The 26,321-nt window shown below is 46.3% G+C and overlaps 1 long non-coding RNA gene and 1 other non-coding gene across 12 annotated transcripts in view; one reads left to right on the top strand and one right to left on the bottom strand.

Annotated features, from left to right (window-relative positions):
* EMC1 overlaps window positions 1–11,073 on the top strand; it is a 24,407-nt gene extending 13,334 nt beyond the window's left edge. For 10 of the 11 annotated variants that reach the window (XR_002344929.1, XR_002344927.1, XR_002344924.1 and 7 more), the window contains 8 exons: window positions 245–406; window positions 1,035–1,154; window positions 3,668–3,805; window positions 6,052–6,225; window positions 6,814–7,024; window positions 8,203–8,287; window positions 9,479–9,608; window positions 9,761–11,073. This is a non-coding gene — a transcript (ER membrane protein complex subunit 1). The remainder of the gene's footprint in view (window positions 1–244; window positions 407–1,034; window positions 1,155–3,667; window positions 3,806–6,051; window positions 6,226–6,813; window positions 7,025–8,202; window positions 8,288–9,478; window positions 9,609–9,760) is intronic. The other variant, XR_002344930.1, reaches the window with a different exon arrangement.
* On the bottom strand, window positions 4,515–26,321 carry LOC110261106. The gene is made up of 2 exons (XR_002344931.1): window positions 26,201–26,321; window positions 4,515–5,319 (listed from the first exon to the last, which is right to left on the bottom strand). It is a non-coding gene; the product is annotated as an uncharacterized LOC110261106 (long non-coding RNA).

Below are 26,321 nucleotides of genomic sequence, written 5' to 3'. Positions count from 1 at the left end.
TTGGTCTGACCGTCTCGTTTGTTCCTCAGCCTGACCTCTTCCTGCTTAGCTTTGGAGCTAGAGGTATTGTAACTTTGACCTTTCTGCCACATCAGCCTTCAGACACTTTCACCTTCAGCCAAGACTATTTTCTGCACGGAGGCAGATGGGGCTCTGCCATGGCCGAGCTGGCGTCCCCACTGTGCAGCTGTGCCCTTGGGGTTTCTCCCCGTACTGACGGAGGGTGACCATTTGCCCCTTTCAGGAGACGGGGATGAGTTCGCTCTATGTCTTCAACCCCATTTTTGGGAAGTGGAGTCAGGTGGCCCCTCCAGTGCTGAAGCGCCCCATCTTGCAGTCTTTGCTTCTCCCCATCATGGATCAAGACTACGCCAAGGTGCTGCTGTTGATAGATGACGAGTATAAGGTACACTGTCTTCCTAGCCGCCGAGGAGTGCCGGGTGGAGTCAGGTGTTGGGCGGGTGGTCAGGCTTGAGGGCCCATTTGGGAGCTGCCTGCAGTCCACACACATTTGGGCTTGAAGGGCAGTCTCGCAGCGACCTGATTACTCTTTCTACACTTAGGAAAACTCGGAGACTTAGCTCAATTTAAGCCCTACTTGGGTTTAGTAGACCTTAATTCTTTTTTTTTTTTTTTTTTTTTTGTCTTTTTGCCTTTTCCAGGGCTGCACCTACGGCACATGGAGGTTCCCAGGCTAGGGGTTGAATTGGAGCTATAGCCGCCAGCCTATACCACAGCCACAGCAATGCGGGATCTGAGCCGTTTCTGCAACTTACACCATAGCTCATGGCAATGCCAGATCCTTAACCCACTGAGCAAGGCCAGGGATCGAACCCACAACCTCATGGTTCCTAGTCGGATTCATTAACCCCTGAGCCACGATGGGAGCTCTCATAGTAGACTTTAATTCTTTTAAGCTTTGCTGTTTTACTGTTTAAGGCCCTCTTTGATGGGAAACAGTGATGAGTCTTAAGAAACTGTGCTCAGAGAATCCTTTTCCCCTTAACTCTTTTCTTGGGCTCTGGGGTTTTAAGGTCACCGCTTTCCCGGCCACTCGGAATGTCCTGCGGCAGCTCCATGAACTCGCCCCTTCCATCTTCTTCTATTTGGTGGATGCGGAACAGGGACGGCTGTGTGGCTATCGACTGCGAAAGGTAGGGGAAGGGCATCCTGGCAGGGCCTTTGTCAGGTGGATGTGGGCATTTCTGGTTACTTGGCTAAGAAGTGAATGATACTGTTGGTTGTGTGGTCAACCTGGATCAGCGTGATCCTGACATCTGGCTCAGAGTCAGTCATTTTTGTACTTACCGAGCAGCCGTTGCGAGGCAGGCCCGGCCTGGCTGCTGTGGAAGGAGCAGCCCTGGAGAGACGGTCATGCCCAGGGCGGTTTCATTCCCCATTCCTCTCCTCCTGCGGAAGGAAGGGACGTCCTCTCCATTTTAGGAGGGTGGGCAGCGGGACTGGTGGCTGAATAATAGGACTTACAGTGTGAAGGTGATGTTGATCCACTCTTGACAGAGTGTGGGCTCTGAATTTTATTTCTACAAGTGGGATTGATTCACTCTGATCCTCACATACTCGAGACCAGCTGTTGCCAACAGGGATCCACCTGGGCTCTGAGGTCCAGCTCTGGCCTCGGCCCTGGGAGCAGGGCTGCATAGAGGGTCATTTGTGGCGCGTGCTCCCCAGAGGCCTCGCAGCCCATCCGTTGCTGAGGCCCTGCAGCCGCCGTGGTCAGGAGCTTGGCCCCAGCCGCTCGTGCAGGAGCCTGGCCTGAGTGCTCGTTTGCTCCTGTCCTGGGCAGTTGACTCCTCCCCGGTGCTCTGCTTCCTTGTCTGTAAAACAATATGGTCGCGGTGCCACGTCATGAGTTTGTCCCTGGGGAGGAGTTGAGGTTAATATGTGTAAGTCATGTAAAGCAATGCCTGGCACACAGTCAATGCCATCCAAGTTTTAGCTGCTGTTGTTTTAAACATACAGGACCCTTCCTGGCATTTTATAACCGCCAACCTTTAGCATAGGAAAAGGTCTGTCCAGAACACATGTTATTTACCCTGTGAGTAAAAAAACCGTCCTTCCAAGTTGATGAAAAGGGGACCTGGGAAGAGACAGTTCTTCGTGACTAGGGGGCATGGCCTGGGGATTCTAATGGTTTCATGGAAGTCTATGGTGACGAAGCCTGACTTGTTCTTAATAGAAATTTTTATTATTTCAAAAAACTTGGACTAAGTAAACACATAAAATCATTCTCATAGTATAAGATCAGATCGCTACAGAGGTCCACGAGCACCCCGTGCATGGGCGTCAGGGCGTCCCCTCCCACCCGCTGTGCCCTGGGTGGAGGGCGGGGTGGCTGCAGCACTCTGTCCGAGGGCCTCCCTGTAACTCCAGTGCCGGGGAGACAGCTGGGCGGCCGCACGGATGCTCACGTCATGCTTATTCTGTCCTAAATGGAATTGCCCTGGGCTGAATAAGAAATCGATTTCTCCCACTCACGGTATTTTCTACCACATTGATTTTTTTTATTAAGCCTATACTTTATTAAAATTCAATACTGAGTAAAGTGCAAAATCCTGCGATTATTGCTTAGTGGCCCTTCACAAAAGGAACCCATTTGTGTACATGGCAGTGAGCACAGGAAGCAGAATGGCCCCAGGAGGCCCTTGTGCCCCCTTTTCAGTCACTGCCCCACCCCCTCACCCCCCCAGGATTCCATGTAATTCCATGGCATGGGTGTATAATAAAGCACTTAGCCGTAAAGGATGACTGGTTTCTTACGACTCTAAAGAATGCTTCCTGTAATATTCTGAGGTCCCCACCAGCTTATTAATTTGCTGTTGGATCAGCGTACAGGGACCTTAGATTTTAGTAATAAAATGTAAAAAATAAGTAATAATTGCTCAGTGTTCTGTCAATTATTTCTTACTTAAACAAGGGGATACTGTTGAATGTTCCTCTTCTTTCTTATTGGCTTTAGTATCTTTTTTCTTTCCTCTTTTTTTGATAGGAAGTAGGATTTATTGGTGGGTGCGAGTGAGGAGGAGGAGTTCTGAGGTCCCCATGAGTGCAGGGCCCGCCATGTGTCCAGGGGGCCATCTGGGAGGAGCTGCTTTTCAGCCACCGAGTCTTCAAATTCATTCTCATTAGACCTAGAAAAGCCCCACGTCGCAGTGAAGTGGGTCTTTGGGTGGCCAGTGTACCTGAACTCGGCCCTGTGTCGGACCTCAGTCACAGACTCCTTATTCTGCAGCTTGGTGCCGATGGACAGTGGATTTGGCCAATGTGGACACTGGCCACTGTACCTGGGGCTTTCCAAGGCTCAACTGTTTGGAGCCTAGACTGGGGACAGCATGAGGTCAGACATGGGTGTCCACTGGAAGGGGCCATCTCCCAAGTCCCTTCATGCAGTGCAGATAGGCAGCAGGTGCGCCCACTGTCCCAGAGGCTGCGGTGTGCAGACACTGCACGCCGGGCTTCACTGTCCTCCTTGGACTGAGAGTTCCAAAACTTCTGCCCAAACTAGGTCCTTATTGCTGTTTCTCCTTGGAGCTCTGATCCCTGTTCCTTCCCGCCCAGAGGCCCAGTTGAACTGTAGGACATGTCTAGCTCTAGCTCTCTCGGGTATAAGTGTCCTTGCTGATGAGCAGTGCTGGCTCTTCTGCCCTAGGACCTCACCACTGAGCTGAGCTGGGAGCTGACTATCCCCCCGGAGGTACAGCGCATCGTCACGGTGAAGGGGAAGCGCAGCAGCGAGCACGTCCACTCCCAGGGCCGCGTGATGGGGGACCGCAGCGTGCTCTACAAGGTACGGCCAGCAGTCTGGTTGAATCCCGGCTCTCGGACTTGGTGGATACAGCATCTGGCGCGAATCATTTAATCCCTTTGATCCCATAATGGGCACGCCTACCCTCCTCCTATGATTGTTGTGATCGCATGAGATCACGTGAGGTTCTCATGACCCAGTCGATATTAGCTGTTATTATTAGGGGTAGTGCTGACGGAACTTTCTGCGTCAAACCTTAACATCAGCAGCTCCGTCTTGGTGATCCAACACTCTAGTTAGTGGTCAAGGCACGGACCACTAGTTGGCGGCTGAACTGCCCTATGAGGGAAGGTAATGGTGGTCGTGGACATGAGCTACACCCTGTGCAGGGCAGACTGAGCTGGAGGAGGAGGTGTCATAGAACAGGGGACGCGGCCCGCCCTGCAGATGGGCAGTCCCGGGTCAGACTTGCTGACCATCGTGGGAGACTTGCCTAGGCTTCCCAAACGTCCCTCTTCACCAGTAGAACGGGGACAACAGCTCCTGCGGCACAGGGTTGTTTTGCAGATTAACAGTGACAGGTGCTGTGGTTAGGGCCACGCCTGCTGTGTTGTTAATGGTACACTTGGTGCCATCACTTGAAATCTTTGTTGAGGGGTGCGTTTCATGGGGCTACCGTCAGTTTTACTTGTTCAGAATGACCCAAATAATACAGATTCTAAAGTACATTCTGATTTATACTAGAAAAGGGTGTATTCAACATATAATTTTACTTTTATAAGGTAAGATACATTAGAATGCTTGTGTTTTCATACATTAAAAAGAATAGTGGTTAAGAGTAGGGCTTTGTGGATTCATATTTTTATGCAGATTTTTTTAGCTTAGCTTTTTTTAAAACTTTTTTTGGGGGGGCTTAACTTTAGATTTACAGGAAAGCTACAAAGGATAGTATATAGAATTCTGAATATCTCTTTCTTAGTTTCCTTTAGGGGACTGTGGTGCATTTGTCTAAACCAACGTTGGTACAAGATGGTTCATTAAATGCAGACTTTACTTGGGTGTCACCAGTTTTTCCACTAGCGCGCTTTTCTGCCTAGGGTGTTTCACCAACAGCAAGGAGGCTAGTGTGGCTAGAAGAGGGTGCGTGAAGAGAGTCAGGGTTGCTGAGGTCTGAGAAGTGACAGGTCCACCTCACAGGCCGTCGCTCTGGCTCTGTTTTGAGGGAGGTGAGAAGCCACACAAGTTCTGAGCAGAGCAGTGACGTAAGTGACGGAGTTACCAGTCTCATTGGCCTGCTGTGCTGGTTGAGACTAGAATGTAGAGGGCTGAAGAGGGAGCAAGCTGGTATCATCCAGGTGAGATGATGGTGGTGAGAAGGGATCAGGTTCTGAATGCTTTTGAAGGTCGAGCCTCTAGGAAGTCTGATGGATTGAGTGTCGTGTCTTTTGTTGGAGAGAACGGAGTCCAGGATGCCACCGAGCTCCCAGATCTGAGACACTCTCGCGGGGAGCAGGTTTGAGCAGGGGTAGGACAGGAGTTCAGTTTGAGATGAGACCCTGAGGAGAGATGGAGACGGCAGTCCATTGGTCAGGTGTGGAGTTCAGGGGGACGACTGGCTTGGCTACGTAAACCTGGGCATTGCCAGCACCTGTGAGCAGTGTGAAAGCCAGGAGATTGGCTGAGGTCACCATGAGGGCAAGTGTAGACAAGAATGTCCAAGAACCTGGGCAGAGGAGGAGGGACCCACCGCCGGGACTGAGAAGGAGCAGCCAGGGAGGCCAAGGAAAAACCAGGTGTCCTGAACACCAGGTGGAGGAGGTGTCTCAGGAAGGGAGTGATCACCTGTGCCACCTGGTACTAGTTGGTCAAGTAAATCCAGAACTGAGGCTTACCCATCGGTTGAATGGTAGGAGGGCACTGGTGGAGAGAAATCACGTAGCTGGAGCTGTGCCCTTTGGTCAGTGAGTCAGCCCACCTGGGTTGTGTCTTGAGTGACCATTTGTGTGTCAGTGACTTGAGCAGATACCTTCACTACTTCAAGGCATCTCCTTGCGAAGTGCAGTGACAGCTGTTTGTCAGCATGTTTAGGGGATTCAGTGAAGCGATGGAGGCAAAGCCCCTGGCGTGGCCGCCAGTGCCCAGCAGACACTGAGTGAGCCCAGTGATGACAAACCCTAAACAGGAAGCTCTTCCAGCCAGAAAACACGACTCCCCTGCTGCCAGAGAGCCCTGGCTGCACCTCCTGGCCCGGGGCTCAGAGGGCGGCGCTTGTTCCTCCATCTCCGCAGAGCCTGAACCCCAACCTGCTGGCCGTGGTGACGGAGAGCACAGATGTTCACCACGAACGCACTTTCATCGGCATCTTCCTCGTGGACGGTGTCACCGGGCGCATCATCCACTCGTCCGTGCAGAGGAAGGCCAGGGGCCCTGTCCACATCGTGCACTCGGAGAACTGGGTGGTGGTGAGGCGCGGGCCACCGCCAGGGCCTGACCCAGCGAGAGGGTGGGGCCGGTCTCCCTGTGTCACAAATGCTTTCCTTGCCTCTTGTTCCAGAAACCAGTTGCTGCTTTGTGTTTTCATAGCATTCAGAACCCCTCCCTGGCTGGCAGCAGAGGGGCTGGTAGGGAGCTGGGCTCAGGAATCAAACTGTCCACATTTGGTCCCAGGTCTTCATCTCCTGACTCTACAGCCTCAAGCCAGTTGTTTAACTCTCTGTGTTATACTCACGTATGAAATGGGGGTAACAGCAGTCATTTCTAGTCTAGTTTAGCACAACACCTAGCAGGTAGTAAGTGCTCAGATGTTAGCTGTTATTATTCTGACATCTTAAAATCTTGAGAATTCCTGTGTCCTATGATGAACTTGGATAGTGTAGATACAGCTGCCCTGGAGGTTAGTAAACCTGGGAGCAAGGAAGAAAGCTAGGGTGCTGGCTGGTTTCTTTCCTTCTGGACGTGTAGCTAATAGGCAAGCTGCCTTTGCATGGGAGCCCCCCTTCCAGGGAGCCAGCGGCCGAGCCCCCAGCAGCCCCCTCCGCCTTTCCCTGCAGTACCAGTACTGGAACACCAAGGCCCGGCGCAACGAGTTCACCGCGCTGGAGCTCTATGAGGGCACCGAGCAGTACAACGCCACCGCCTTCAGCTCCCTGGACCGCCCGCAGCTGCCCCAGGTGCTCCAGCAGTCCTACATCTTCCCATCCCCCATCAGCGCCATGGAGGCCACCATCACGGAGCGGGGCATCACCAGCCGCCACCTGCTGAGTGAGTGACCAGGGAGGGTGTGCGGTGACCAGCTTCCCTTAGGCAGCCACGCTGAAGGACAGCTCTGGGGATCGGTGAGGAGGGCTTATTTTACCAGGAAGAGTTCCCTAGTCTGGCTTTGCTGTCCATGAAGGAGATGACACGTCTCTCCTAGTTCTCATTTCTTTCTTTCTTTTTTTTTAACGTCTTTTTAGGGTCGTACTCATGGCATATGGAGGTTCCCAGGCTAGGGGTCTAATCAGAACTACAGCTGCCAGCCTGCACCGCAGCCACAGCCACACTGGATCCAAGCTGCATCTGTAAACTATGCTACAGCTCACGGCAACGCTGGATCCGTAACCCACTGAGCGAGGCCAGGGATCAAATCCCCGTCCTTAGGGATGTTAGTCGGGTTCGTTACCATGAACCACGACGGGAGCGCCCTTAATCCTCGTTTCTGATGAACCACTTTTAACTCTGTTCTGTTTTCACTTTGCTCAGAAAGCTGAGCCCTGGGATCATACCCAGCAGGTAGGCTGTGCAGGTGGGCTGCCAAAAGTGCCAAAAGCATAGGGTCTCATCTTTATGTAGTTCAAGTTCAGGATTATCTAACAGGCTGCTCTGCCTAGTTGATTTTACCAAAGACATTTGGGACTCTCAGCTTTGACAGGGCGTTGCTCTTACTGTTTTATTGTCAAATTTGGGAAGACAGCCCTCTCGACTGTTTCCGACGTTCAATCCCCAACATGAAGCCAGCGGGACCTCACGTTGCCTGGTCCTCCGACACCCGCCTGCCCCCGCCCCATGCGCCTGGCTGCTGCAGGGCGCACCTGCTTGGTTGCAACAAGGACTTGCTTAGTTGGGGCAGGTATTATTGGAGGGAAGCGGGGTGGGGGAACCAGAGAGATCCCAGGGGTGCTTCATGCTCTTACCTTTCATCGTTACCCGTTTTTTGATTCTAGAACTTTATTTTCTGATGTCTCAGGATGTTGTGTGAAGAAACTAGTATCTTCAAACATGGGGACCTTCATTCAGACCCTTGTGTATTGGATTATTGCTTTTGGTCTTTAAGGGAGTCTTATCAACCCATTTTTTGGTTTTAAACTCCAAGCTTTTGTGATCAGGACAGTTTTCTAAGTGGCTCTGATCTGGGGTGGGTCTGCGTGAGCACTCCCCTGTGGTGACTTGTTTCTGTGCAGTTGGGCTGCCTTCTGGAGCGATTCTCTCCCTTCCTAAGGCCTTGCTGGATCCCCGCCGCCCCGAGATCCCAACAGAACAAAGCAGGTGAGACCCTCGTGGGCTGATTATGTTCGGTCCCTGGTCTGCTGTGCACTGTCCTGCTGTGTGGGGACCTGGTGGAACTAATGCTGTGTTGGGTGCTGGTAAATGCTACAGAGCAAAAACGAAAAGGGACAGGGGCTGTGAAGGGTTAGGGTATGTGAGGTGAGATTCGAGAGCACGGCCTGGGGAAGTCCTCTGAAGAGGTGACTTCTGAGGAAGGACTTGAAGGAGGGAAGAAGCTGGCCTTACGGATATCCGAGGGAGAACCTCCCCGGCGAGGCAGGAGCCATCACAAATGCCCTGAGATCATGCCCAGAGAGTTACAAGGAGGGTGGGCGGCCTCTGGCTGGAGCAGCCAGTGCCGGGGACACTGGGAAATGAGGTGAGAGCGGTGATGGGGGCTGGATCATCAGGGAAGCTAGTAGTTGTCACTGTTAGCATTCATTCTTGTATTCGCAGCCGGCATCTCCTGTGTATCATCATGCCTCCACCCGCAGTTCTCTTCCCTGAGGGAGTGAGGAAGGCAGGGGCAGGGTGAAGAGACAGCAGAGGAGGGGAGGGGAGGAGTGCAGCCTGGAGAGCGCGGGGGGGTCGGGAGAGGGGGGCAGACTGAGGCGCTCTGGAGTGAAGAGCAGGAATGGCCTGGTGAATCGATGTTTTGGTTTTAAAGTAGCCCTGACTTTGCTCCTCTAGTATGAAATACTGGTGGTCTGTTGTTTTTTTTTAGATTCAGAACGAGGTAGGAAGCCAGGTCCATCTTGCTCTCCACACAGCTTGCTTTCTTGCGGCCCTTCCTGATGTTGAGCTGCTGAATGTTTATCTCCCTGATGCGAGTAGACCTCAGAGGGAGATCTGGGGCTGGAGACACAAGTGGAAGCCTGGGGCTCCGGGCAGCTGGGAGATCCCCTGACAGCAGTTTGTTTTTTTTTTTTTTTTTTGCTTTTTAGGCCCACGGCTGTGGGATATGGAAGTTCCCAGGCTAGGGGTTGAATTGGAGCTGCAGCTGCCAGCCTACACCACAGCCACAGCAATGCCAGATCTGAGACACATCTGCAACCGACGCTACAGTTCACAGCAACCCCAGATCCTTAACCTGCTGAGCGAGGCCAGAGATCGAACCATCATCCTCATGAATACTAGTCAGGTTCATTACTGCTGAGCCACAGCGGGAACTCCCCGGCTGATGTTTTGCAGAGAGGAGAACCTGATCCCATATTCTCCAGACGTACAGATCCATGCAGAGCGGTTCATCAACTATAACCAGACAGTTTCTCGAATGAGAGGGATCTACACAGCTCCCTCAGGCCTGGAGTCTACTTGTTTGGTGAGCAGAGCCCCAGCCCAGCTTGTGCCACCTTGTCCACAGCTACCCTGGACGACAGCCGAGGAGTCCGCTTCCTCTCGGACTGGAGCCTGAGGTGGTGGCAGATCACCAGCTGCCTTTCTTACAGGTTCCTCCTTCCCTCTGCCCTCCAGGTGGTGGCCTACGGCTTGGACATTTACCAGACTCGAGTCTACCCATCCAAACAGTTTGACGTCCTGAAGGATGACTACGACTACGTGCTCATCAGCAGCGTCCTCTTTGGCCTGGTCTTTGCCACCATGATCACTAAGAGACTGGCCCAGGTGAAGCTCCTGAACCGTGCCTGGCGGTAGAGACCTGAGACCCACTGCCAGAGGCCAGAGAGGAGTGAGGGTCAGCTCAGAGGCTCCAGCTGCAGCTGACATCACGGGGAGGATGAGCCTTGGGCACTCATCTCGGTTGAGAGTTGGGGGAAGAAGTTAGACTCTGGCGGAGACTCCTTTTGCGATGCGTCTGATGCGGCATCATCGGCGGGGGATGAAGGCTGAACTGTCCCCCACCTGAGACCTCAAAGCATCTTGGACTTTGCCTTGGAGCCCCAAGGCCATTGCCCTGTTCCCTTTCTGTGCCCATCCGTGAATGCTGGTGTTTGATAAGACCTCCAGCAGAGTGTTCTGTGGGAGGCCTGTTTAAATGGATTTGGGCTTGCCTTCCATTTCCCAGGTTGATCTAGAAATCTTTCTGATTGTTTCCCTGCTCCCTGCTTCAAAGTCAGAAGGGAACTCTCACCGACGACTCCGCCTTCTAGGGGAGAAAGAAGATCTGTTCTTAGCTGAGGTTCGAGGACGGCTCCAGCCTCTCATGGCTTCTCTCCAAAGGTCTACGAATCTATCTCTGGTGTCAGAACTTCTTTCACCTAAGCCTCCAGTTTCAGGTTCCCATTCGCCCAGTCTTAGATTCGGATTATCAAGAGCCAAGTATGTTATAGTGCCTTGGTTTGTTGGTCAGTGTCCATGCAGCTGGGGCCTTTTAAACAGTGCTGAATTATGTGAACCTCGAATTGGGTTCAAGGGAAGAAGGCAAATCTCCCCGTTTCACAGTCCTCAGAATCTCTCACTTCACCCAAATCAGCTTCGAACCTAATTAGAGAAGGTTGTCCTTAAGAACCTCCTTATTTATTTTTAGTTGTAAATGAATGTGTGGGTTACTGTATTTTCTCTGAAAAACGAGCAGATTTTAACTGATCTTTACAAAAGGAAGGGAGAAAAGGGTAGGGGGAAGGAAACTGGCATCTTGTGGCTGTCGCGTTGCTGACTGGCTGGGCTGTTGTCTCTGCTACAGACTAAAAGTGTCCTAAAGAGTTCCCTTGTTCATGGATTTGGGGAATGATGGGGGTTTTCTTTACTGGGAAGAATGCAATACACACAGACCCCTGTTGGAAGAGAAGTACATTTACATGTCTGAATAAAGTGAGCGACAAATGACACCAAGTCCTTTTTTGTGATTTTGGAAGGAACATCGTTTTGAGACTCCTGCATTAGATGGGATAGAAAGCTGTGCAGGAACAGACTGAGTGTAGTTTTTTTTTTTTTTTTTTTGTCTTTTGAGGGCCACACCCACAGCACATGGAGGTTCCCAGGCTAGGGGTTGAATGGGAGCCGTAGCCGCCAGCCTACGCCACAGCCACAGCAATGCCAGATCCTTAGCCTGTTGAGCAAGGCCAGGGATCGAACCTGCAACCTCTCGGTTACCAGTCGGGTTCGTTAACTCCTGAGCCATGACGGGAACTCCTGAGTGTACTATTTTAATTGGGAAACATGCCAATTTAATCAGACAAGAGTGATTTTATTTATTTATTTTACTATTACTATTGTTTAAGAGCCACACCCACGGCATATGGAAGTTCCCAGGCTACGGGTCAAATTGGAGCTGCAGCTGCCGGCCTACACCACACCCACAGCAAGGCAGGATTCAAGCCACATCTTTGAACCACACATGGCAATGCCGGATCCTTAACCCACTGAGCCGGGCCAGGGATCAAAACCTCATCATGGATGCTAGTCTGGTTCCTTACCACTAAGCCACAGCGGGAATTCCAAGAGTGGTATTATTTGAAAAACAAATATTTTCCTTCCTGTGGTCATATGTTGATGGTAGAGAAGAGAAACAAGAATAATTTTAAGATAAAATTGTGAAATTGATTTTAAGGAAGGAATGAACATCTGAGTATCTCCAGAAAAAACAGGCATCCGTTCATCCTGACTTAAAGCGTGTTGTATTTAAAGTGACTTGGGAGGAGTTCTGTGGTGCAGCAGGTTAAAGATCTGGCATTTGCCACTGTAGCAGCTCAGGTTGTTGCTGTGGTGTGGGTTTAAGCCCTGGCCTAGGAACTTCCACATGCCAAAGGTGTGGCAAAAACAAAACAAAACGAAAAACTAAAAAAAAGGTGACCTGGGAGACAGCAATAAATACAAGTTACAGAAATTCTGCCGTAGTTTTGAGAAAGCCTGGCTGGAGTTTTGTCTGTTCTATATAAATATGTGCAAACTGCATAATTACCTGTTGCCTTGCTGCCCACTCTCCTTACGCAGCTCAGTAAATCTGCTGAATTTTTGCTTTCCTCTTGTTTTTTTAATTTTTTTTTTTTTTTTTTTTTGGCCACACTTGTTAAAGTTCCAGGGCCAGGGATCAGACATGGACCACAGAAGTGACAATGCTGGATCCTTAACTGCTAGGCCATTGGGGGAAACAACTGGATTCTTATTTTCATTTATCCATGTATGTGCCAGAATCTGATAGGAGAAACTAATGGGAGGGAAGTTATCTGCCCTTTCTTAAAATTCCCTATATTGGCTTTAATCATTACTGTTTTACTGAAAGTTACCACAAAGCTGGTGCTTAAAATAGCTAATGGTAATGGCATGGTCAAATCTAACTCGTCTTATTTTGCTTTTTAGGGCAAAACTAAAAACAAAAAACTTTTAGGGAAACTCCAATCTTTCTGACTCTATTTAAACATTTATTAAAGGATTTTTTAAAAATCGTAGTTGATTTACAGAGTTCCATTTGTGGTGCAGTGGAAACGAATCTGACTAGGAACCATGAAGTTGAAGGTTCGATCCCTGGCCTCACTCAGTGGGTTAAGGATCTGGCGTTGCTGTGAGCTGTGGTGTAGGTCGAAGATGAGGCTCAGATCCTGCATTGCTGTGGCTGTGGTGTAGGCCAGCAGCTGTAGCTCTGATTTGACCCCTAGCCTGGGAACTTCCATATGCTGTGGGTGTGGCCCTGAAAAGCAAAACACATAAATACAAATAAAAATAATAGTTGATTTACAATGTTGTGCTAATTTCTGCTGTATAGCAAAGTGACTCAGTTATATATATATGTGTGTGTGTATATATATATACATATATGTGGGTATATATACTCTTTTTTTTTTCTTATGGCTTCATCCCTGGCATGTGGAAGTTCCTGGGCCAGGGACTGAAATCTGAGCTGCAGCTGTGACCTATGCTGCTTTTGCAGCAGTGCCAGATCCTTTAACCCACTGTGCTGGGCCAGGGATTGAACCTGTACTTTCACATCGATCAGAGCTGCTGCAGTCAGATTCTTAACCCACACTGTGCCATGGCAGGAACTCCTACACTTTTTTTTTTTTTTAAATATTCTTTTCTATCATGGTCTATCCCAAGAGATTGGTTACAATTCCCTGTGCCATTATAGGACCTCATTGCTTGTCCATTCTAAATGTAATAGTTTGCATCTACTAACCCCAAACTCCCATCCCACTCCCTCCACCACTCCTTTGGCAACCACAAGTTTTTTCTTTATGTCTGTGAGTCTTTTTGTTTTGTAGATTTTTTTTTTTTTTTTAAGGGTCTCACCTGCAGTGTATGGAGGTTCCCAGGCTAGGGGTTGAGTCACAGCTACAGCTGCTGGCCTATGCCAGTCACAGCAACGTGGGATCTGAGTAGCATCTGTGACCTACACCACAGTTCACCGCAATGCCAGATGTTTAACCCACTGAGAGAGACCAGGGATCAAACTCATGGATCCTAATTGGGTTAACTGCTGAGCCATGGAGGGAACTCCTGTAGATAGGTTCATTTGTGCTATACTTTAGTTTCCACATATAAGTAATATCATATGGCATTTGTCTAACCTATTTCACTTAGGATGATAAACTAGTTGCATCATGTTGCTGTGAACAGCATTACTTTGTTCTTTTTATGGCTGAATAGTATGCCATTATGTAAATGTACCACATTTTCTTAATTCATTCATATGTTGATGGGCATTTAGGTTGTTTCCATGTCTTGGCTATTGTGGATAGTGCTGCTATGAACATAGGGGTGCATGTATCTTTTTTTTTTTTAATTACGCAATGAATTTATTACATTTATAATTGTACCATGATCATCACAATCCAATTTTATAGGATTTCCATCCCACAACCCCAGCGCATCCCATCCCCCGAACTGTCCCCTTTGGAAACTAAGTTTTTCAAAGTCTGTGAGTCAGTATCTGTCCTGCAAAGAAGTTCACTCTGTCCTTTTTTCAGATTTTCACTGACATTTTCAGAATGTCAGTGAAAGCATTTGATGTTGGTGTGCATGTATCTTTCTGAACTATAGTTTTGTCTGGATATATGCCCAGAAGTGGGATTGCTGGATCATATGGTAATTCTATTTTTAGTTTTCTGAGGAACCTCCATACTGTTTGCCATAGTGATTGTACCAACTTACAGTTCCCACCAACAGTGTAAGAGTGTTCCCTTTTCTCCGTGGAAGGTTCACCTTCTCCAGCGTTTGTTATTTGCAGACTTATTAATGACTGCCATTCTCACCAGTGTGAGGTGGTACCTCATTGTAGTTTTTTTTTTTTTTTTTTGTCTTTTTGTCTTTTGTTGTTGTTGTTGTTGCTATTTCTTGGGCCGCTCCCGCGGCATATGGAGGTTCCCAGGCTAGGGGTTGAATCGGAGCTGTAGCCACTGGCCTACGCCGGAGCCACAGCAACGCGGGATCCGAGCCGTGTCTGCAACCTAAACACCACAGCTCACGGCAATGCCGGATCGTTAACCCACTGAGCAAGGGCAGGGACCGAACCCGCAACCTCATGGTTCCTAGTTGGCACGACGGGAACTCCTCATTGTAGTTTTGATTTGCTGTTCTCTAATAAGAGATGTTTAACTTTTCTTACTCTCAAAGCAGCACCTGCTTCTGATCAGCTATGCTCAGCCTTCGCATATGGCTTTGAAAACTGTTTCCTCAATTCTCTGATGTTTTCTTGTCTTCCTTTTTTTGGTGCATATCCCTAGAGTCATCTGTTTTCCCCTCCTTTCATTAATTAGGTTAATTTTAGAGCCCCCTGCAATGTTGAAGTAAACTCTTGGAGTTCCCTGGTGGCCTAGTGGGTTAAGGATTCGGCATTGTCACTTCTGTGGCATGGATTTGATTCCTGGCCTGGCCAAAAAAAAAAAAGACACGATACTGAAGAATTTATCTTTTTGGCCATGCCTGCTGTGAGCCTAAGTTCCCTGGCCAGGGATCAAACCCATGCACAGCAGACTTGAGACAGCAGTGACAATGTCAGATCCCTACCCACTAGGCCTCCAGGAAACTCCTGTCATTTTTGTATTAGTTTGGTCAGTATACAAGATCTTTTGGTATAAAATTTTGCCACTAAATAGTATTTAGTGATTCTCTGCCCCTATTGGGAATAATGTAGAATGGTTTGTGGCTTTTGTTATAATTTCTCCTTAGCCTTTGATTCTAGACAGGAATCAATTATAGGGGTGTGTGCATGAATTAAATAAAGAATTGCAATCATCCTACTGTGTAGCACTGGGAACTATGTCTAGTCACTTATGATGGAGCATGATAATATGAGAAAAAAGAATGTATACATGTATGTGTGCCTGGGTCATCTTGCTGTACAATGGAGAATTGACAGAACACTGTAAACCAGTTATAATGGAAAAAATAAAAATCACAAAGTAAGAATATATATACATGAAAAAAAGAATTGAAATTAGAACATTTTCTTTCAAAGTTTTGATAGATAATTTTTTGGGGGAGGGGAGGCTTAAAAAGTAATGTATTTGCCCCACTGACCCTCTTAAAATGATACCTTACTGATTGAACATCACCTTTGGAAGAGACTGATACCTGCTCCCCTCTCCCATCCCCAGCAAGGAAAGGCAAGCAGGCTGATGTGCAGTTAATGCAGTTTTATTGTCACAAACTAGGGGTGGCTCTAATACACAACTGACCCTGCAGTTTAATTTCCAATACAACTTACACAGGAGTTCCTGTCATGGCACAGTGGAAAGGAATCTGACTAGGAACCATGAGGTTGCAGGTTCCATCCCTGGCCTCACTCAGTGGGTTAAGGATCCGGCGTTGCCGTGAGCTGTGGTGTAGGTTGCAGACCCAGCTTGGATCCTGTGTTGCTGTTGGCTGTGGTGTAGGCCGGCAGTTGGACCTCCGATTGGACCCCTAGCTTGGGAACCTCCATATGCTGTGGGTGTGGCCCTGAAAAAAAAAAAAAAAAAACTTATACAGAATTAAACATTTCTGCAATCCAGATAATTTTTGTTAGCATTCCTCCAGTATTTATTTTGCTTAGAGTCACCAATTTTAAGTTGCATGTTAACTCATTTTGCCTTTATGGAATAGAATTCTGGCCCTTGATCACTCTTTTGTCTGCATTGGAGCAGATGTAAAGCTTCTTGAAGGCATTACTTCGGCCCTTGGTTTAGCCATAAATCCTCGTCAGGCTCTCTCAAGGAGAGGGTATTACTCCTCTCTCCAGCTTTGATGAGTGCTAAACTGTAAAGCTCCATGCTTGCTCAGCAGCACAGAATAGCTGTGCTCCAGCAAGTTTCATGTAGGTCCTGGAGGTCAGCATCTTATCTTACTACAAAAAAGCACTTGAGGGAGTTCCCTAGGCTCAGCGGGTTAAGGACCTGGCATTACTGCTGTGGCTGTGGTTATAGCTGTGGTGTGGATTTGATCCCTGGCCCTGAACTTCTGCTTGAAGTTGTGGCAAAACAACAACAACAACAACAACAACAAAAACAAACACCCAGGGCCCGCTTATACAAATGCAAATGATACATGAGAAAATAGAATGAAAACTAAGTGGGTGAAGACAGCAGTAAGAGAAGAATAACAAACATGACTCAAAAGGAGATTGGTTGAGGTGCTCCCAGGTGGCTCAGCAGGTTAAGGATCCAGCATTGTCACTGCAGTGGCTCAGGTCACTGCTGTGGCGTGGGTTCTATCCCTGGCCTGGGAACTTTCAGATGCTGTGGGCATGACCAAAAAAAAGAAAAAAAAAACCCAAAAACTTGGTTAAGACACATTCATGGTGGACAAATCTCATTTATGTATATATGTATCATACACACACACACACAAACACACACACACAATCTTAAAGTTACTCAGATCTTCCCTAGGTTAAGCTGGACCAGCAGAGAATTAGCAGTCCATCTAGACTGAATTTGGGGGACAGCATCTCGTCATGGCCTATCCTCAGGAATGGATTTTAGAACTGGGTGCTGCATTTATTCTAGAGATGTTGCTTATTATTATGCAGAGGACCAAGGAGAAAGTTTCCTCTCAGTATCAGTAAGAGTTGTGTCTTTTTTTTTAATTTTATTTTTTTGCTTTAATTAATTTTTTTTTAATTGAAATATAGGAGTTCCCGTCGTGGTGCAGTGGAAAGGAATCTGACTGGGAACCATGAGGTTGCGGGTTCAATCCCTGGCCTCGCTCAGTGGGTTATGGATCCGGCATTGCCATGAGCTGTGGTGTAGGTTGCAGATGTGGCTTGGATCCAGTGTTGCTGTGCCTGTGGTGTAGGCTGGCGGCTACAGGTCCAATTCAACCCCTAGCCTGGGAACCTCCATATGCCGCGGGGGCAGCCCTGAAAAGACAAAAAAAAAAGAAACATAGTTGATTTACAATGTTGTGTTAGTTTCAGGTCGTACAACAAAGTGATTCAGTTTATATATATTGATTAATACATATATATTCATATTCTTTAACGTCTAGGTTATTACGTTATACTGCGCATGCATCCCTGTGCTATAGAGTAGGACCTTGTTATTTTATATATATCACTATGTATATGTTAATTCCAAACTCCTAATTTATCCCTCCTCACCCCCTTTCCCTTTTGGGAATCATAAGTTTGTGTTCTATGACTGTGGGCTTAAGTCACTTTTAAAAATCTTTTTTTTTTCCCCTCGATTTTATTTATTTATTTATTTTTTGGCCGCCCCACGGCATATGGTGTTCCCAGGCTAGGGATCAGATCTGAGCCTCAGTTCTACCTATGCTGCAGTTATAGCAACCCCGGAACCTTAACCCACTGTGTCTGGCCAGGAATTGAACTTGCGTCTCAGGGCTCCAGAATCACTGCTGATCCTGTTGCGCCACAGCGGGAACTCCTCCCTTGATTTTAAATAGAACAGATTATTTAAAAAAAGATACAAAAATTAATGTGCACTAGTTCTAATATAATTACCCATAAGGGCCTTGCTAGTCACTATTTAAAGTTCTTGCATACCTACTCTTTCTTAATGGGATCAGCCTATTTAATTCTGCTACTTGTTTTTTCACCTAAAGCATCTTAAGCATCAGGTATTCATAAAGATTCCTGAAATATTTTCTGGAACAAAGTATGATAGAAAAAAACACTTAACTGCTGACATACGTGTTAGAGAGTTTAACGTAAGTCCCCGGACCTGCAGGTGTTTCATCACTTGTGTGAGGGCATAGATTACACATGGTCTATAAATTGTCTTTCATCTTGGAAATTTCAGATTTGTAACTTCACTACCTTTACAAACTGCTTTTTTTTTTTAATGTGAGCTTATATATAAACTAGAATTATCAGGATTACCCCAAGACTTATTTACGATGTCTGTTCCTTTAAAATTTGGTTTTAAAGTTAGGAATCTGATCTTTCTCTACGACTTTTACTTGGAATGCTTTCTTCCCTTCTCAAAATCTAACTTGTCTGAAATCTAAACTCCATAAAGCCTTCCCTGTTGATTTTGGCTACCCAGGACCTCCGAGGTTCCTGGCTACTGACCACACAATTTCCTCAATGATGTGTCCTGGCATTTTATGATTTCAGTTATTTTGTGTCTCTCAGGGATGGTCAAACTGTTTTCTGAATCCCCTACCAGTTTAAGCATGAATCTGCTACTTGACAAATAGTTCCCCAAATGGTTATATTTTCTTCATCAAAGTCTTAGGACATTTGAACCCAGACAAATTGCTACAGTGCCTTTGGTGACTTAGTAAGGAATTCTTACATTCCTTGAAACGCCAAGAGATGGTCCTCCCCACCTTTTCCTTGTGTGCTCTGGAGCAGGAGCTCTGACAAACCTGACTTTACTACAAACAGAAATGCTCATAAGAGCAATTCAGGAAATGAGCTTTGTGGTACCATAATCTCCATTTTAAAAGGAAAGGTATCTCTCTGGCATTATATTTATATGCACTTATATAAATGGAACAAAAAGAACTTTGATTACTCAGACTCAAAGTCCATACAGGGGGAGTTCTCTTGTGGTGCAGTGGTTTAAGGATCTGGCATTGTCACTGCAGCAGCTTGGGTCACTGCTGTGGCACGGGTTTGATCCCTGGCTGGGGAACTCTCACGTGTCACAGGCACAGCTACAGCAAACAAACAGCATACAAACAAGACAAAAAAATAAATAAATAAACTCTAAATAGGTTTTGGAAAACCTTTTTTACTGTTTTTTTGTTTTGTTTTGTTTTGCTTTTTAGGGCCACACCCACTGCATATGGAAGTTCCCAGGCTAGGGATTGAATTGGAGCTACAGCTGCCCGCCTACGCCACAGCCATAGCAACTCGGGATCCGAGCTGCGTCTGCAACCTACACCACAGCTCATGGCAACACCGGATCCTTAACCCATTGAGTGAGCCCAGGGATTGAACCCACATCCTCGTGGATCCTAGTCAGGTTCATCCTAGTCAGGTTCGTTAACCACTGAGCTATGAAGGGAACTCCCTGGAAAACCTTAAAAAATTTTTTTTATAAGTGCATTTTTCCATTGCCATGGAGTTTCCAGGCCAGGGACCAGATCTGAGCTGCAGTTGTGACTTAAGCCACAGCTGTGGCTATTCTGGATCCTTTAACCCACTGTGCCAGCCTGGGACCAAACCTGTGTCCTGGTGCTGTAGGGACACCACCAATCCTGTTGTGCCACAGCACAAACTCCAAAAAACATTATTCTTTGTAACAATTTAACATTCAAAAGTTGGGAGTTCCTGTCGTGGCGCAGTGGTTAATAAATCCAACTAGGAACTATGAGGATGTGGGTTCGACCCCTGGCCTTGCTCAGTGGGTTAAGGATCTGGTGTTGCCGTGAGCTGAGGTGTAGGTCACAGACGCGGCTCGGATCCTGCAGGCTGTGGCGAAGGCCGGCAGCTGTGGCTCCGATTTGACCCCTAGCCTGTGAACCTCCATATGCCGCAGGTGCAGCCCTAAAAAAGACAAAACAAAAAACAAACAAAAAAAAAACCAAAAAACACAGAAATTTAAAACTATTCCATAATCAAAACAAGGTAGATAACATTCTGTGCACTATTGTTTTTTGTAAAATATAAACTGAGACGCTCCATTTATTTTCAATAATGAAGATACTGGTGCTTCCTGTGCCAAGTTGAATTTTGTAGCCAAGTTCTTTATTTGTTTATTGAATTTTGTAGCCAAGTTCTTTATTTAATTTGTTTATTAACTTATTTTTTTTTTTGGCCATGCCTGTGGCATATGGAAATTCCCAGGCCAGGGATCAAATCTGAGCCACAGTTTAGACTTAACACTGCAGCTGCGGCAACACCACGGTGGGATAGGGATCAGAATCCACGCTGCTGCAGAGACAACACCAGATCCTTAACCCACTGTACCACAGCAGGAACTCCATGCACAGCTTTTATTACAGACATATATCCGCAAGAGAGACCAGAATTTTCACTTCCACTGACCAGCACAGCCCCTCCCCACACTACACAGCCCTGAGGGATGCAGAATAAACCACTTGACTCCACTCTTCCTGGACTTTATGTATATACTTTCCTCCTGTTAAGGACCTGCTACATGCTCTCATACTCATGATAGACTAATCATGTTTTCCTAATCACAAAGAAAAGATTTACAAAGGTTTTTTTTCTTCTAACTTTTCACTTTGATGCAATTTCAGACTTTCAGAAGAATTACAAGAATAGTACAAAGAATTCTGATACCCTTCACTCAGATTCCTCAAATGCTAACATCTCCCACTTTGCTTTATCCTCTCTCACGTCTCTCAAGGCGATGGTCCAAAATTTTGCTGAATAGAAATCCTCTTAGATGCAAGAGCAGATCTGAGGAATATAAAAATCATCTTACAAAACAAAAACCCTTCCAACATCCCTACCTACCTATCTATTTTTGTCTTTTTTTGGGGGGGGGGCACCCAAGGCATATGGAAGTTCTCAGGCTAGGGGTCGAATTAAGGCTACAGCCACAGCCACATGGAATCTCAGCCGCGTCTGCAACCTACACCACAGCTCACGTCAATGCTGGATCCTTAACCCACCAAGCGAGGCCAGGGATCGAACCTGCATCCTCATGGAGTTGGGTTTGTTAACCGCTGAGCCAAAAGACGGGAACTCCCATATTCCAGTCCCTGCACAACTGCCCAAATTATTTCCCTTTCTTAGAACAAGATGATTGCAAGGCACATTTTCTTCTTTCATTTTTTGATTTTATTTATTTTTTTGCCTGCACCTGTGGCATGTGGCATTTCCTGGACCAGGGACTGAACCTGCGCTACAGCAGCAATCTGGGCCGACAAGGGACCTCTTCTTTGTTTTAAATCCATACCATATAAAAGGCTGTATTATGGGAAAAATAATCAATGCTTGTGGATTACAAATGACTGTACCATACCACTAAATTGAATTGAGCTTCTAATGTACTTCCTTATATTCGTAGTATTAAAAAAAACCCTGTTCACTGTGAATTAAAAAAAAAAAAAAAAAGCTGCTCTCAGAGTTCCCGTGGTGGCCAGTGGTTAATGAAACCAACTAGAAACCATGAGGTTGCAGGTTCGATCCCTGCCCTTGCTCAGTGGGTTTACGATCCGGCATTGCCGTGAGCTGTGGTGTAGGTTGCAGATGCAGCTCGGATCCCACGTTGCTGTGGCTCTGGCATAGGCCAGCGGCTAGAGCACCAATTAGACCCCTAGCCTGGGAACCTCCATGTGCTGCAGGAGCGGCCCAAGAAATGGCAAAAAGACAAAAATAAATAAATAAATAAATAAATAAAAGCTGCTCTCCATCTGTAGCATTCAATGTTGCATTAGGATTTTCACAAAACATGCACTGACTAGTGGTTCTTGTAACTTTGTAAAAGCCAAGGACAGATTGACTTCATTTCTGTGGGCCTGTGGGAGCTAATAGCCATGGTTTATTCATACAGTTGTTTCTAAACACACAGTGTCTACTGGGATTTATTTCAAGTAGTTTTGTATCAGATTTTTTTTTTTTTCCCCGAGCCCATGGTACATGGAAGTTCCTAGGCCACAGCAGGGACCTGAACTGCTGCAGTGACAGTGCTGGATCCTTAACCTGCTGGACCACAAGAGAACTCCCAGATGGATTTTTTTTTGAAATAAAAACAGCAATATTTCTTGCTTTTGAGGTTCCCACAGTGAAAGGCACTTTTTGTTGTTTTGAGAGTGAGGTCTAATTTATAACCACTAAAGTGACACATCATAAGTATACATCTCAATGAATATAGTGTGTTTATCCATGTAACCATGACTTCTGTCAAGGCATAGAACTCTCTCAGAGAGCTGCAACCTATGCCACAGCTGCAGCAACACCAGATTCTTAACCCACTGTGCAGGGCTGGGGACTGAACTGGTGCCTCCACAGAAACAAGCCAAATGATCAGCCCACTGTGCCACAGCGGGAACTCACATATATTCTTTTTTTTTCCCATTATAGTTTATTACACTATATTGAATATAGTTCTCTGTTCTATACTGTAAATCCTTGTCATTCATCTATTTTATATACCACATTGATCTTCAAACAATACCATTCAGCTATGGCTCTTAATTTTCTCTTCATTGCATTTCTTGTAACATGGCTATATTGTATCTCTATTTTATCAATTGAAATATTTATTTTAACTGATTGTCCAGCCACTTGGGATTAGAAGAGAACTGGTATTTTCAGTCCTTCAGTTAATAATTTATATTACTCTCCTTTAGTTTCTGTCTCATTTTCTGGACTAAAGTATTGGGAGCTTATGTTTCATCTAGAAGTCTTTTTTACTCCATTTATCCTGTTCCTTTCTTTCATCCAAATTTAGAATATAGATGCCATTCCAAATCTTAGTAGCAACACAAGAACAAAGCTCTAATACCTAAATTAATGTGGTATTTATAAGAAAGATCATTACCTAGAGGGCTTTCTCAAAATATAAGCCAGAAATATTAAAAATATATAGAAAATATTTTTAGATACAGGTGCCAAATCTTCCATGATAGTCTGCATTAGCCTCTTACTTTCTTCCAGCTGCAACAGATGGAGGGGGAAGAAAGGGAGCAGGATCATTTGATCTTTTACTATTTTCTGAAACCTCTCAGAGAGAACCTCTCCAGATTAATTTTGTTCTTTGGGTAATAAAATTAATGTCCCAAAAGCCACAATAAATGCTTGGTTTGCAGCCTACTCCTTAGGGCTCTGGTTCTGTATCTTATAATATTTACTGTTATGGAAAGGTTTCCCCCCCCACCTTTCATTTCTCACATTTTTATGTTTAAGAAACCTGTTGTTATTATTAACCCCTGATATTAGTGGACATTAAAGGAAAACCCCTACTGTTATACTGAAGCCACATTTCCCTCCAAGACTGGCCTTGACATGACTGAATTTTATTTCTATTTTAATTTTTTTTGTCTTTTTGTCTTTTCTAGGGCCACACCCGTGGCATATGGAGGTTCCAGGCTAGGGGTCTAATCAGAGCTGAGGCTGCTGGCCTATGCCAGAGCCACAGCAACGCCAGATCTGAGCCTCATCTGCGATCTACACCACAGCTCACAGCAACGCTGGATCCTTAACCCACCCGAGCAAGATCAGGGATTGAACCCGAAACCTCATGGGTCCTAGTTGGATTTGTTAAGCACTGCACCACGACGGGAACTCTGAATTTTATTTCTAATATAAAACAGCTTGATCACCAGGTACTAATTTATTTATCAGTGTTACCCTGGGGACAAAAGGCACATCTCCAAACCTTGGGGGAGAATTTTAGGGCTTCAGGATTTTCAAAACATCTCCACAGTTCTTGAGAAAACCTTTTGATTTGGGTGGATCGTGGGCCACAGGGCCTCAAGCTTGACGTGGTCCAGCTAGAATGCATACATAAGGCCTTCAAGGCACACATTCCTTTTCTTGAGTCAAACTGCTTTTCCCTCTTAGATCTGGAGCCCAAATCATTTTATACGCAAAAATCTAGCCATGATCCCCTGTGGATAAAAGTTCATATCCTTTCAAATCTGAGTAATGCTTGAAAATATGATCAAAGAACTCAGGAGAAAAATGGCAGAGAAATCAGAAGGTTTTTTTTTTTTTTTGCTTTTCAGGGCCTAACCTGAGGCACATGGAAATTCCCAGGCTAGGGGTCGAACTGGAGGTACAGCTGCTGGCCTACACCACAGCCACAGTAACTCGGGATCTGAGCCTCGTCTGTGACCTACACCACAGCCCATGGCAATACTGGATCCCTGGCCCACTAAGCAAGGCCAGTGGTCAAACCCGCATCCTCATGGATACCAGTCAGATTCATTTTCGATTCATTGTGCCACAATAGGAACTCCCAGAAATTATAAGTTTTAACAAAGAATTAAAAAATATAATAAAGAACAACTAAACAGAATAGAAGAATACAATAACTGAAGTAAAATATACATTAAAAGAATCAAGTCCCACTTATTTAGCAGACTAAATGAGGCAGAAGAATAGAGCAGTGAGCTGGAAGTCAGAGTAGTAATCACTGCCGACCAACAGAAAAAAAAACAATGAAAAGAAAAGGGTACAAGTTTTTTTCCCCCCAGCATGTGGAAACTCTCAGCTCACGGACTGAACCCACACCACAGCAGCGACCCAAGCTACAGCAGTGACGGCAGATCTTAGCCTGTTAAGCCACCAGGGACCTGTGAAAAGAAGACAGTTCTGAGAGACCTTTGGGATAACACCAAGTGCACCAATATTCACATCATTGGGGTCCCAAAAGAAGAGAGATACAGCCTGAGAAAGTAACTGAGGAGATAATATGTGAAAACTTCCCGAATCTGGGAAAAGAAACAGTCACCCAAGTCCAGGAAGTGCAAGGAGTGCCACACATGATTAACCCACAGAGGAACACACAAAGACACAGCGTAATTAAATGACAAAATTAGGGAGTTCTTTGGTGGCACAGTGGGTTAAGGATCTGGTGTTGCGATGTTGCCACTGGTGTGGCTTGGGTTGCTGCTTCCAGGGCTGGCCAGGGAACTTCTGCATGCCTTGGGCAAGGCCAAAAAAAAAAAAAAGACAAAAATTAAAGATAAGGAGTTCCCATCTGGCGCAGTGGAAATGAATCCGACTAGGAACCATGAGGTTTCAGGTTTGATCCCTGATGTCACTCAGTGGGTTAAGGGTCTGGCGTTGCCATGAGTTGTGGTGTAGGTTGCAGACACGGCTTGGATCCCGCATCACTGTGGCTCTGGCGTAGGCCAGCGGCTACAGCTCCGATTAGACTCCTAGCCTGGGAACCTCCATATGCCCTGGGTGCGGCCCTAAAAAGACAAAAAAAAAACAAACAAAAAACAAAAGAACAAAAGATAAAGAGAGACTATGAAAAGCAACAAATAACACAGGGGAACTCCCATAAGGCTATCAGCTGATTTTTCAGCATAAACTGCTGGCCAGAATGGAGTGCACTTAAAGGGATATATATACTCGAGGTTAGGAAGCAGAAAAATCTACAACCAAGAATACTCTACCCAGCAAGGCTCTCATTCAGATTTGAAGGAGAAATCAAAAGCTTTACAGGCAATTGGAAGCTCAAGAATTCAGCACCACCAAACCAGCTTTACAACAAATGCTAAGGAATTTTTCTAGACATCAAAGAAGAAAATTACGAAATGAAAAAGTTTATATTTTTCTTTGCTAGCAGAAAACTAGGGGACATGAAATCTTAACGTGGCAAATCACAAAAAGCGATGCAGATGCGAGCTGGTAACAGTAGTAAAGAAGGTAATCAAACAAAAAGGATTTCAGCGTTTAGAAAGTAAGGACTATTGACAATGACAGCGAAAGATGGTGTGGGAAGGACAAAGCTTGGCAAACTGTGAAGCGCTATAATTTAACTATGGGGGGGCACCAGGGAGGAGAAGAAGCGGGTGAGAGTAATTAGGCTTTGACCTCCTCTTTTTGTCCTAAGCTGTCTTGAGCCGGAGCCATTATATTTGTCGATGCAGGTCTACCTCGCCGCCTCAGTCTAGGCAACCGAAACCAAGCCTCAAACTCACCTTCGCCGGACGCCCCACAGCGATAAAGTTCCCACAGTCAAGAACAACTTCCAGTGCGCAAGCGCGGAGCTTAACGTGCCAGAGCGCAGCCGAAGCGCTACTTCCTGCGCAGGCGCAGCCC

This window comes from Sus scrofa, chromosome 6 (assembly GCF_000003025.6).
Source record: "Sus scrofa isolate TJ Tabasco breed Duroc chromosome 6, Sscrofa11.1, whole genome shotgun sequence".
NCBI classification, from domain to species: Eukaryota; Metazoa; Chordata; class Mammalia; order Artiodactyla; family Suidae; genus Sus; species Sus scrofa.
The sequence above is the reverse complement of the archived record's forward strand: the minus strand, read 5'-3'. Positions and strand labels throughout refer to the sequence as shown.